Source organism: Drosophila mojavensis, unplaced genomic scaffold (genome assembly GCF_018153725.1).
Source record: "Drosophila mojavensis isolate 15081-1352.22 unplaced genomic scaffold, ASM1815372v1 contig_49, whole genome shotgun sequence".
NCBI classification, from domain to species: domain Eukaryota; kingdom Metazoa; phylum Arthropoda; class Insecta; order Diptera; family Drosophilidae; genus Drosophila; species Drosophila mojavensis.
The window spans coordinates 1,962,111-1,973,054 of NW_025318872.1; the positions used below are offsets into that span (position 1 = coordinate 1,962,111).

The 10,944-nt window shown below is 34.3% G+C and overlaps 1 protein-coding gene and 1 long non-coding RNA gene across 3 annotated transcripts in view; both read right to left on the minus strand.

Moving 5' to 3' along the window:
- The window catches only part of LOC6577914, a 186,356-nt gene extending 183,130 nt beyond the window's left edge, over nucleotides 1-3,226 (minus strand). For both annotated transcript variants that reach the window (XM_015165898.3, XM_002003809.4), the window contains exon 1: nucleotides 2,462-3,226. The gene's annotated coding sequence lies outside the window, so the exon portion shown is untranslated. The remainder of the gene's footprint in view (nucleotides 1-2,461) is intronic.
- A 152-nt stretch (nucleotides 3,227-3,378) lies between these two features.
- On the minus strand, nucleotides 3,379-10,345 carry LOC122757351. Its single transcript, XR_006357359.1, has 2 exons — nucleotides 9,733-10,345; nucleotides 3,379-3,674 (listed from the first exon to the last, which is right to left on the minus strand). It is a non-coding gene; the product is annotated as an uncharacterized LOC122757351 (long non-coding RNA).
- Between the last annotated feature and the right edge of the window lie 599 nt (nucleotides 10,346-10,944).

The window sequence follows — 10,944 nt, forward strand, 5'->3', positions numbered from 1 at the left end:
ATTAAAAGCTTAAAGCAAAAACCTAAATAGGTGTTCTAAAATATTTTAATTACAAATCTAAAATATGAAACCCTGCAAAGCTAATGAATTTTCATATACCCACAAAAATAAACAAACAAAAGAGCAAAATTGTAAATTGCACTAGAGATACACTAAAAATGTGATAGAACAGGAAAAAATTCTTGGGTAAATTTTTTTATATTTTTTATTTACATAACGAATGAAATAATTTTTGCAATCTGAGTCAATATCCTGTAATTCCCTGTAATGCTGTAATAGCTGGGAAATGTGCAGAGTTTTGCAGAGTTCAGAGTTGAGTGGCGCCAATGGGTCCCATTTGGGGCGGATCGTTCAGATTGTGTAAATGTTTATGATGCGCCAAAAAGAGAAGCCAAAGCCATGCAACGTCAATGTCCATTTGCAAAACTTCTGCCAAGAAACGAAAGCCAATTGCTGGCGGACTTGTGGGGGGGGTCCGAGGCGTGGGCAACTTTTACGCAGCTGGCGTAGGTGCCAACTTGACCCAGGAGAGTGCGAGGGCGCCTGACAGGGGTGTCCACTTCCAGCTTCAGCTCCCAGCATCAGCGAAACTTTTAAATGAAATTTTTGCCTTAAAGTTTTGTCAGGTAAGTTGCGCACCAATGCGAGCAAGCTGACTTAGGTCAGCTAGCAAAGTCTGCGGCTTACCGCAGACACATGGCAGCACACACACACACACCTGCACACTTGCATACACAAAGAGAGAGAGAGATGGAGAGAGTCGCCCACATAATGCTGTATTGTCACGTAGCTTGGTGACAGATTCCAAAAGGCAGGCAAATAGCATTAAAACAACAAACGCCAGCTAAGCAGCAGCGCATTATGGCTACTGATGGGCACTGTTGCAGGTATGGCACAACAGTCTCCTGCCCCTCCCCTTTTCCCTCGTCTCACAGTCCCTTGTCTCGTTACAAAAGTTTTGCTTTAATGTCTCAGCAAGTGTTGCCATCGCATAGTCTCTTTGTTTGCCATTTTAGAACAGAAAAAAAAAATAAATAAATAAAACAACAAATGAGATTAGCAACATATGCGAGCATTTGCCAAAAAACAAGTAAACTACCAGAGTGACCAACTAGGAGTTACCCTAGCTTTAGAGCTCAATCGAGTCCCTTCGAGTCCTTGGAACAAGTTCACGTAAATAAGCCATAAAAAGAAGTCAAAGAGAATCTACATAAGAAATGAAATATGTTTGAAGACTATGCTAACTTTTTAGCTTTAAAAATGCGTTACACACATTTGCAATTTGCATTTCATTTTCATAAAGCATATAAAAAGAATCATATATAGCCTTTTAGCTAAGCTGCTGATGCTGCAGCACCGTTTGAAGTAATTACGTTTGTTTTGCGTACATTCGAGTATATATATACATATATGTATATGGATATAATTTTAACGTTTTATACAGCATTAACGTTAATGTTTTTTTTTTTTTTTTTTTTTTTTTAAGTCCTTCTGCAAATGCTTTCTGTTGTTACCAAAAAATTATGACACTCTGATTCAGATTCCGGCTTTCTCTCACAGTTTGCATTGCGGCTCCAAAGCCGTAAGCTGAAAGCTAATGCGTTTTTAAATATGCTGCAGCGGATGCTGGGTTGGCATTAATTAACAGGCGCTCAGACCCAGCCGCAGCACGGCTTATTGTGACAGCAAAGATGGTGAGAGGGAGAAGGCGTGGCAATGACATTAGCTGAGTGCTTTGTGGAATTTTGTTTGATAAGTGAGACGAGTTTTTGATATACAAAAAAAATTTTTTTTTTTTTTATTCAATTTGAAAGATATTTGATTTAAATCATAATGCAACATGACTGCTGAAGAATTTGAAGAGTATACTTTCCTATAACGTAACTCTATATGGTAAAAATAATTTGTTTTACGACAAAATGTTTTAATTTAACGAATTACTTAGATGTTGATAGAAGACTTTAGAAGTAGAGATTTCTTTGAAGACTTTTAGGGGTTAGTGAAAGAGGTGATGAATTCGATGTATAGTTCTATTGACCTTTCATAGTGAGATAAAGTCAAGACTTATTCTTGTAATGCTCACGCATAAATACAGAATATACAAAGATAATAATTATAATGTTTCCATCTGTCGTATAAATGATTAAGAGAAGACACCAGAAACAGACAAAAGCATTCACTAAAGATACCTAGAAACCTATTTTTTTTAAATTGCTTTCATATAAATATATTAATTATGCCTAAATTAAATCTGGGCTAAATTATTTCAAAATCATAGTTTTAACAAAAAGTTTCCCATAATTATTTAATTGTTTATCTTTCTTTCTATAGTATTAATTTATATTTGTCTATATTATATACACATTATTTCCTATAGAACACCTTTAATTTCCCACAGTGAACGTCAGGCATTTCATTTCAACCACACATACATACACACATATAAAGCTTGTTCACTCACCTGTTGCTGCTTGCGCTGCGTTTGTCTCGACTGACACCGGGCGTATGCTTAATGTTTTAATTAAATCTTTCACGTTTCTTTGGTTTTCTTATTATTTGCTTTCTGCTCGTGGACACACGCGACACTTGGCAAAGGACACTCGAAACACTGAGCAATAAAAATGGCGCTTGTTACTTGATTTCAATTTCCAGCGGGCTTATGTTTGCTTTAGTTGGGGCAGCTACACAAAAGATACTTGCACAAGACATCGTGTAATAAGCCGCACTTGTACACCAACACACTCGCACACATTGAGAGACGGACAGAGGGAGATATAGCTGGGCACAACTAGCACGTGTATTTGCTTTTTGTTGTTGTTGTTGTTGTTGTTGTTGTTGGTGTTGTCTGTGTCCTTTTCGCTGTTGTTGTCGTCGTCGTCCTTTGGGCTTGTCGTGAAAGGCAACAGCTTGAAATGCTATTAAAATATAATCTGCTGATAATCTGCACTTAATTTCGTGCTTTGCTCAATGCAGGCCACACACACACACACACACACGCACACTCACTCTTTATGAAAAAAATGAAGAGAAAGAAATGTGTGTGTAATGTCCTTGCCGCAAGGCAATCGTCGTCAGCTGTGCAGCGTCGTTAGTTGTCCTAAGCCTTGAGCAACTCCTGCCCCAGATTATGTTCTACTAAATAATATTCGTGCCTTTTAATTTTTGTTACCTAGTTTTTCTTTACATTTTGTTGGGGTTTACGGTTTCTTTTTTTTTTTTTTTTTTTTTTTTTTTTAAACTCGTTCACTTGGATACTCTTTTTATAAATTTTATTGTTGCTGTCTTTATTTCATTCTTCTACTTCTTTTTTTCACTTTTTTGTCAACCTCTTTGGTGCAAACTTTTTTCTTTTCTTTAGTGAGCTTTACGCTTCGTTGCTTTTTAATGTTTGTTGCGTTTGCTGCTGTTTCTTTTCTTTCTTTTTTTATTCTTGCACAACTACAAATGCGCTCATGTGCGTGCGTGTTGATTTCCTTTGCTGTTACCTTTTTGATACACTCGCACTTTTCTTTTCAATTTTATTTTTTTTTATTTTTGGGTATTCGGCTATTGAGTTTTGAAATTTATTAAATTTTGTTTTTTCTTTTCTCTTCTTTAATCAAATTTCCACTTGATTGGAGTGACGACAATTTCGTTGATTTCCGCTTGCTGCCGTTACTGTTTGTGTGTGTGTGCTGTTATGTGGATGAGTGCGAGTGGTTGTGTATGTGTGTGCGTGTTTGAAATAAATGGCAGAAAAGAGCAGAGAGTTTTTATTAGTTAGATTGTCAATAGTGGGTAATGTATAAAATATGATAAAATAAAATCAACTCTATAAAAGTTGAATCATATTTTTCAAGAGTTTGATTCATAATTTTCCCTAAGAATATAAACTAGAATATCTCAAGAATGAATTGCTTAAATATAGCAACTATTTAGAGCTCTGCATCGATCTTAAAAATTAAAAAAAAAAAATAATAATAATAATAATAATAATAATAATAATAATAAAAAGGTAAGTCAATAAATGATTTCATTTTTTGCTTCTGGGACCGAAATTCTTGTAAGCTTGTTTCTTAATATACTATTAACCGTCTTAACATAAATGTTAACGATATGTTAACACACACAACAAAATTCGTTCAGACTGAAAAATGTTTCTGATTGCATATAAAAGTTTAACCAACTTTTCGAATTGCCCTGCACTTAAACAATTTCTGAAGCCAGACTCTGAACATAACGCTGTTGCGCATCGCATTTCGCTGTCGACAATCGTTGCATTTTATATTTTATTCATTTGCAGCTTTTGCCAATCTCTCGACTGCGATACTGTGGCTATAATCAGAAACCGCTAAGACGGCTCTTTGGGAAATGGAAATGGGCTTAAAGCAATTCCATTTCCTGTAACTGTTTCCATAATTTTTTTATTCCTGGTCTTTGTAATTTAATTCGTCGCATTTTTTTTTTTTTTTTTTTTTTTTGTTCGTTGCGCACACACTTAATTTTCCTCTTTTGCTGGGTGTAAATGTTTTTTAAAAAGATAATTTGACTTCTTTTTTTTTGCTTTTTTCTTTTTACCCCAAGCCAACTTCCAGATCCTCTTAACGTGGCCTTTTTGTGCCTTTTGCTAAGGCGTGTGTACATAATACCCCCAAAATGCAACACCGCGGTATTAACACACATACAGACACACACTCACACGCACACGCACGCATTTACAAGCTTAAATAAAATTCGTTTTCTCAACTTCAATTTTGTTTCTCTTTTTCTTTTTTTATTCTTGTAGTCATTTAGGCAGCGTCTCGCGTGTCGAAACTCAGAAATATAATAATAATTTCTTATATTATGCTTGCTTCGCTGCCGCAGACTATAAAATATTTAATTTCCTCCACGCATCTGAGGTTTATAATAATTCCTTCCGGTTATTTTTGCCGCAGAGTGCTTCTAATTCCCTCAAAAGCTATTTGGACGCAAGGCATCCGCATGGCCGCCAATACAGCCTAGCCCCCAACAATTTCCATCAATTTCCACACGCCGCTAGAAAAGAAAATTTAAATCACTTTTCTTTCACACGATTCCGCTCTTGGCATCTCCATTCCCCCATTCTCATTCCGCTTTCTGTATGTTTCTGGCATTTATGCTTCATTTACTTTTGATGGTTTTTTCTCTGTCAGCCATGTTTTTCACTTTTTTTTTATTTTTTTTATTTTGCCTGGTCGCTTAATGGTTTATTGTTGACGTTAGCTTAAATTATTATGTTTACTTGCACTCAAATGTTAAATGAATTATAGCCAGAGTGAAATGATAAACATGTACTATAAAGCCGATGCCATAAACTTATTGGCTTAAGCGTATCATATAAAATTGCAATAAATTTGCATTGCATTCAATTTATTTTGATAACAAATTAGAGAAAACTCTCAATGATTTTTGTATCGCAACAAATTGTAGTCTTGCTCATAAATCATAGCAAAGCATGCGGAAAAAGTGCTTGGAAAATAATCAGATATATTGCATACTACTATTATTTTTATCGATCCCAAATACTTTTAAAAAACCAATTAATTGATGGACTTCTTGCATATATATAGATATATATATATATATATTTTTTTTTTTTTAGTTTTTTCATTTTTGCTAATTTATAACATATTTTGTCAAAATGCATACACAAAATAAACACTTCCGTAAATCTCTGAAATTAAATTAAAAAATTATTATTCATAAAAAAAAATAAATAAAAAAAATAAACAAATAATTCAAAAATTAAATTTTCAAAAATCTAAATTTACTGAGCCTATGCAAAATATACGGGAAAACAATGGAATAATAAGCCCGCAACAAAAACAAGCTTTCAATCTATTAATTCTCTATTGTTTATAAATAGATAACGACATAAAATGATGCTATTTAAATTTTCAATTAGTTATACATATATATATATATATAAAAAAAAAAAAAAAAAAAAAAATATATATATATATGTTTGTCCAAATACTTTTGCCATTGACTATATAATATACATGTATGTATGTACAGGCCAACAATAGCATTTCTAAGGATATGGTTGACAATATATTTAATATGTTCAAAAATATATATTTATTATGCTCTAGCCGAGGTTTTCACAAAGTTTTAATATAGATTTATATTCTTTACGAATAGCTTTATTTTAATTTTATTTTTATTATATACACGACTCTGCTGCTGTCCTTTACAGATAATAATATAGTCAATAGTCCACTTTTATACATAATGGCCTACTATATCTATTATATCTATTAGCCTAGTACACATAACATATTTTGCTCGACCAAAAACAATCATAATTTAATTCAGCATTTCAAATTTAAGCTCATTAAATTAAAATAATTAACAGATATTAATATGTGAAGTTTCAATTTGAGGCCAACCATTATAATTTATGCATAGCTTATAGAAATATATATATATATAATTTTTATTAATAAAATAATGCAACAGCAACATCAATAAAATGTTATCGACCTTTCACAAATATAAATATATTATATCATTTCCATTTTGCCATATTGAAAATATCAAAAGCAGCCAAATCAATGTCGAGTTTCATTCATTGAAAGCTTATTTATTTCTCTGAACTAATCCAATTAGACGCCCACAATATTTTGAGCTAGTATTAATCAATTAATTTCCTCTAACAGCTTTTTCATTTTCACAGCATTTCACAGATTTTCAATTGAATCTGAGCAGCAATCGAATTTCTCTTTCAATTGAGAGCTCATGAATTCTTTGTTTCGCCGAACTTATTGAAATTGACTTTTATTAATAGGAATTTATTTATTTCGTTCAACGCAACTTCATTATATAAATTTGCAGCAGCTTAAGCCAAAAGTAGCTGCTGGCTACTCAAGTTGGCTTTTATGAGCTGACTAATTAGTTTTACTCGGACATATTTTATTAGCTGAGGTCCCAAGGAGCATGGTAATTAAATTAATTAGAAACCTGTCGAGAGATGTTCGCCAAATAAACCGTGAGCCATCATAAACTCGTTTTATATTTTCATTTAAATACACCCACGCACCCACGCACACACACATACACCTTTCATCGCATTTTAATGAGGTGTTTGACGGTTGGCAAGCGCACAAGAGCAGAGCATTAATTAAAAAGGGTATTTTCTTTCATTTTTAGGCATCTACCAAGAATTGTCGCTCAGCTGTTGAGCTGTGCACAGGGCAAAAAAATGGACGAATATTTAAATAGGGAAAATAAGTAGAAGCAGAAAAAAATGAGAAAAAAAACCTAAGCAAATGCTTTAAAAATAGCTTAAAGTATACCACGCATCGCACGTGTTCAATGTTGTCCTTTTCTTTGCTTTTTTTTTTTTTTTTTTTTTTTTTTTCTTGTTAATCTCAGGCCTAGGGATACATTTTCAATTGAGTTCATCGCACTCGCCCTCAACGCCCATCGAATTTCTCTGGGCCTCTCTCTTACATATCGCTTTAATTTCCGCTTGAATGCAAAGCAAAAGGTTTCCCTTTTGCCGAGGCTGGAGAAAAAAAGGTGCCCTTCACTTGCATGTTGACTGCTCGACCTCAACGACCAAAGAAAACAAAGCAAAAGCCATTCATATATTCTTGGCCTCAAACTGTGCCAAAAGTGAAGAAAACTGAAAACGGAAAACGGAAAACATAAGAAAAAAAAAATGACCCCTAGCCGTGTCCAACCTTTTCAACTTGATTAATTTTCACAATTTAAGTTGATGAGCGCAAAATTTCCCAGCTAAACAATGGCCAAGTGCTAGTCGGAGCCATTGAAGAGGTGCCATTCAGTTAGTCAGTCAGTCCGTCAGTCTGCCTGTAAGTGAGTCAGGTCGGTCATCCGGACAGACTGTCAATCAGACTGATTTAACTTTTTTATTGCATTGGATACTCTTCTTTATGTACATCACTTTTCAGATCTCTTTGGCAAATGTGCGGCGATTAGAAAGCGGCACGCACACACTGAAATAGACCCACAATTTGATTTATACATGAAAATCTGGCGACATTTGAGCTAATGGCCAAGAGAAAGGCGAATACATAAAATTCCCCTTATGCGAACGCCTATCAAACTGAATATAAGCAAAGGTTTCTTAGACAATGTACTTAAATTTATGATTTCCCATTGTTGTTGCCCAAAGGCATTAAAAATTGAATTTATCGACTTTTCGAATAGAATCAATAGAAAATGTGCCTAAGAGGGCAATAGATGTAATCTTTATAACAGCTTGATATATAATTTCACAAGATATACCTTTCTTTTTTTTAATAATGATTTTATAGTTAATATTGCAGTGCTGTAAGATAATTCTTGCTTAGTAGTTGTAGAGCTATACATAAACTTGGCTTAAATTGTTTGGTTGGTAACAAGTTATAATCTGAAATGTGAATGTACATATACTTATTGCACTCAACGTTTGGCTAAGCTTATAATTTAGAAAGATTATTTATTTTTCTCTTATAATTTAAAAAGAAGTTTTGTATATTTATATAAAATAATATTATATTTCAATGGCTTGCATTGAACATTTTCATCACTTTGCCAAATTTAACTTTTCTAGCAGAAATTGTCATATTTATTTTCTTCAGCAAAAACATGTGAATAAACAAATTTGTATGAGAATTCAGCAAAAATGTGACATTTTAAATAAAAGGCTAAATGACGCAAACAGAAATGAGTTAGGAAAAAATAGTAGTCAATAAATTTTCTGCAACATTTATTATACAAAGAAATAAAGTAAATGATGCAACATATATATTTTTGTTGAATATCTGTACATGTATACTCATATGTATATATACACTCAATCACACACAAATATAACTTGCACAACTTTAACACTCAGCTTTGACCATAAAATTGCATAAACTCTGATTTTTACATTTCTCTTCAGCTGACTCTACAGGCATTCATTATAAAAACTATGAATTTATATATATATATATATATTGCAATAAAAGAACTTTTGATTTTATTTCTTAAAAGTTTCTTTACAGAAAAGTATTAAAAATAAAAAAAAAAAATAAAATGAATGTAAAAATATATTTTTCATTGGATTCCCAATTTTTCGCAAATATTATAGTTAAACATAGCCAATAGTTTGCAATTCTCTCCACCAATAAATAAACATAAATATATGCAAAAAAAAAAAAAAAAAAGGGAAAAACTATTTATTATTTCTTCCCAACTGTAACAGAGCTGTACAATTTGTAAAACATTGCTCATACGACCAGTTGCTATCGAACAGGGTAAAACTATGCCAAAAACTCTTTAAGCACTGTTTTGCCGTTTTCAGCTCACAATGGTTGCTTGCCTGCCTGCAAGTTGGCCCGAATGATTTATTAGTCTAGCTAAAGTTTGTTTTGGATTTTTGTTCAGTTTGCCTTCGATTTTGTTTGCAGTAGGCCAACGGTAATAGAACTTTCACAGCCCATACAATATGATTTTTAATCAATTTATTGATGTAGGAATTGTGGCTGACAATTGGCAAGGACTTATATGTTTGTAGTTGCAAAATTTTGCAAAATCTTAATGCTTACAAATTGCTTGGAATTTGTTCTTTTACAAATTTTTGGTCTCGGAATTTTCTTTTAATAGCTTAGATTTTCCTCTGTACTAAATCTGATTGTTCGATTTGATATTTGAACTCTATTAGGTGGATTTCTACCCAAACTTCTATTCAAATGAAAAACAATTTTGATGCCCTCAACAATTTAGTTTTCAGCTTACATTTTGGAAAACACGGTTCAAACTAGCTACGAGTGGCTAGCAAAGTTCTGCCAGTGGCGCTATGCTGTTTGAAGTAGTTCACTTTGGGTTTGGTTGAATCGCGTTATGAAATGCTGCCAAGTGTAAAGGTTAGCAAAACGGCGACTTTGAGCTGTGCTTGAACCGGTTCGCGTTAGCTCCACCTGTCACTTGGGGGCCACTGTTTCTGTTTCCTTTGGCTTTGCCCAAAAATTTACACACACCAATGCACACATACGCGTCGCGCCGCGGAACGTCTCAAACGCACGCACGCACGCACTGTCACACACATACACAGACACACAGATAGACAGACACGGAGGGATTTACACGGCGATACGTAGACAGAAAATTACTGGCCGAACGGGACGCGCTCTGTGTGTGTGCGCGCGCTTGATATAACGGGAACGCGTGCGAAAGGCTGCTCCCGGTTAGTACGGATGCTGGAGCTTGACTGAAATAGCGTTCACCTTAGCCCGAGCATCAGCGCCAACAGCGGACCAGAACCTAGCACAATGCCAGGCGTTCGCAATGTCCACATGAGATCCGAAAGGCAATGCGAACGAGTCTGCTGTCACGAGATGCGAGCGAAGGATGCGACCTGTGCGACGAGTGTTCGGCTGACTCTTTGCCATGTTACAGCATCCCTGTGAGAGCTTTTGGGTGCAGCTTTCGTTAAAGAGCGCGCGGCGAACTTAAGAGCGTCAATAAAGCTTCACAGAGCTTGCGATACACATTCAGCAGCTGAGCGAGAGAGCGGCAGAGAGTGAGCTTTTGAAAAGCTTTTAGGTGCTTGTTTACTTCTTTTTATGACTTATTTTTTAGTAGCCTTTTTATGGTAAAAGGCTTGTTTTGTTTTTGCTTATTTTGGGCAACAGACACAGTTGTAGAATTTTAAGCTTTGTAGCCTGCTTTTGTGTGTGTGTGTGTGTGTGTGCATGTATGTGGGTGTGGAACTTTTTGCGGTGCCGGCAAGCAATTTACCCAATTTAACAGGTGGTCTCGGCATTGGACTAGGCTTTGAAAGGTTTTTAGTTGATTGTGTAAAAATAAGGCATCAAAATATGTGAGAGGAGAGAGAATATGAGAATATGAAATACTCTTTGAAAGTAATGAAAGATGATAGAGAAAAAATTTATTTAATATGTAAATAAATAATATTTATAAATAATATATAATAGCTGCAAAAATGTA